The sequence below is a fragment of the Rhinopithecus bieti genome, unplaced genomic scaffold (assembly GCF_001698545.2).
Source record: "Rhinopithecus bieti isolate Rb0 unplaced genomic scaffold, ASM169854v2 scaffold_35857, whole genome shotgun sequence".
Lineage (NCBI taxonomy): Eukaryota > Metazoa > Chordata > Mammalia > Primates > Cercopithecidae > Rhinopithecus > Rhinopithecus bieti.
In genome coordinates, this window is record NW_016814943.1 from 32,689 (window position 1) to 35,468 (window position 2,780).

At 38.3% G+C, this 2,780-nt stretch overlaps 1 pseudogene; it reads left to right on the top strand.

Moving 5' to 3' along the window:
• The first annotated feature begins 2,197 nt into the window (after nucleotides 1-2,197).
• On the top strand, nucleotides 2,198-2,596 carry LOC108515666 (60S ribosomal protein L31 pseudogene; annotated as a pseudogene).
• The last annotated feature ends 184 nt before the right edge of the window (nucleotides 2,597-2,780 follow it).

The following is a 2,780-nucleotide window of genomic DNA, read 5'->3' on the forward strand; positions in this document are numbered from 1 at the left end:
TGAGCCAATTCCTTATAATAAATCTCATTATATATCCCAGTGCCTGTGTTTCTTTGGAGAAATCGGACTAATATATATGCTAAGAAATTAGATAAATTTCTAGAAACACATAAACTACCAAAAATGAGTCAAAAAGAAGTAGGAAATTTGAACAGACTTATAACAAGCATAGAGACTGTGTTAGTAATTAAAAAAAAAATCAAATTTCTAACTCATTGTAGGAGGCCAGTATTATCTCTATAAAAAAGTCAGACAAGAGCAATCACCAGAAGAGTGCTACAGACCAATATTCTTTGAATATTGGTGCAAAAATACTTGATGAAATTTTTAGCCAACTGAATACAACAGCATGTTAAAAGCACTATATGCCAAAATGAATTAATAAGCATATAAAAAGAAATAAACAGCAAGACCAAGTGAAGTTCATACCAGAAATGCAAGGCTGATTCAACATATAAGCATGAATCAATGCAATACACCATATTAATAGAATAAGGGAGAAAACCCACATGACCATCTCAATAGACACTGAAAAAGCATTTGATTAAATCCAACAGCCATTCATGATACAAACTCTCAACAAACTAGGAATAGAATATAAGTTTGCCGCCCAGATACGAGTATCTGCAAAAAAACAACAAAACAAAACAAAAAAGCATAGCTAACATGATACCTAATAGTAAAAGCCTGAGTACTTACTTACCCCCATGTTCAGGAACTAGTTGAGGATGTCCACTTTCATCACTCCTGTTCAACTTCTATTCAACACTGTAATGGAGATTTCCTAGACAAGAAAAAGAAGTAAATAGCATCCAGATTGGAAAGAAAGAGGTAAACCTATCTCTATTTGCAGATGGCATAATCTTACACAGAAAATTCATAAAGGATACACACACACACACACACACACACACACACACACACCTATAACAGCTAACAACTAAGTTCAGCAAAGTTGCAAATACTAAATCAATATAAAAATTAGTTGCATTTCTATACACTAGCAATGAACAATCAAAATGAAATTTAGCAAACAATTCCAGAGGAAGTGACATTAGGAAGAGAGTGGAAAAGGAAGCCCTAGACTGTCCTTTCTTGCACAGAGACATCAATTCAACAACAATTATTTATGAGAAATACAGAAACCATTTAAGAAGCTCCTGCACCCCACGTGAGCATGACATCAGCTGCATCAAAGTCAGTTAGGATATCTGGGGCACTCGCTCACCCTGTTCTTTCGCCTCTCTCAGCATGGAATAATCAGGAGAGAACTCCCAGCTTCTGGCTTCCCTATGGAGGGGGAAACAGAAGGCTGAATCATACATCCAATGTTCAGACAAAGTTGATGGTTAACATTAGCATGCACCCCCTCACCATGTTCTCTCCCCTGGTGCAGAGTGGAACCAGTGGGAGAAAACTTCCAATTCCTGGCTTCTCCATGGAAAGATAAAGAGTTGGTGGGTGTGTCAAACATTCCAGCTTTTTCAGGGGCTGTATGAGGAACTGGTTTCTATCTTGCCTGTCTCAGAATGCTGACTGAATGCAAAATATTCTAGACACCTGGGGGCATGTGAGAACAAAAGAGAGGAGGGTGTCTGGCTGCTACTCTAAAGGACCCATGGTACAGCAGACAGAGGCCGATTCAACTCAGTGGCCTTTCCTTCATGGGTACATGGAAAAGTGAGTGGAGTGGTGCATGTGTTTAACGTTCAAGATTTTCAGGAGTCTGGCTGAGGGACTGGTTACTGTCTCACCAACTCAGAGCACTGACATAATCCAGCATACATGTTTCTAGAAACATGGGGACGACTGAGAATAAAAAAGAATTGGATGCTTTGTGGCAGCTCCAGAGAATCTGCAGTACCACACACAGACACTAGGGGAAGCAAAAGATTATGAGTCCCTAAAAAATAAACCAGAATATTCCTCAGGTTGGTAATTTACATACACAAATTCAGAGAAGATATATCCGCAGAAAATATTTGAGAGACCTCCAGAATCTCTGGCCAGATTGATTGATGAAGGTCTTTTTCCATACAAAGAGTGTAAAGACCAGTAGAGATAGCTATATTTTTTCAAATGCACAGAAAACAGCACCAATTTATAAGCCACACAACAAAACAGGGTAATATAACCCAATTAAAGGAACAAAATAAATCTCCAGAAACCAGCTCTAAAGATATTAAGATAGCTTCCTTTCCAACTTAGACCCAGCAGAATGGCTCCCGCAAAGAAGGATGAGGACAAGAAAAAGAGCCATTCTGCCATCAACAAGGTGGTGACCCAAGAGTATACTATCAACATTCACAAGCGCATCCATGCAGTGGGCTTCAAGAAGCGTTACCCTCGGGCACTCAAAGAAATTCGGAAATTTGCCATGAAGGAGATGGGAATTCCAGATGTGCGTATGGATACCAGGCTCAACAAAGCTGTCTGGGCCAGAGGAATAAGGAATGTCCCCTACCCTACCCATGTGCAGTTGTCCAGAAAACATAATAAGGATGAAGATTCACCAAATAAGCTCTACACTTTGGTTACCTATGTACCTGTTACCACTTTCGAAAATCTACAGACAGTCAATGCGGATGAAAACTAAATCACTGATCATCAAAAACATCAAATAAAGTTATAAAATTGAAAAAAAGGAAATTAAGATAAATGAACAACCTGACAAAGAATTCAAAACAGCTGTTACAAAGATGCTCAGTCAACTCAGGAAAACTGTGCATAAAAAAAAAGAAAAGATCAACAAAAAATAAAACACATAAAAAAAGAACAAA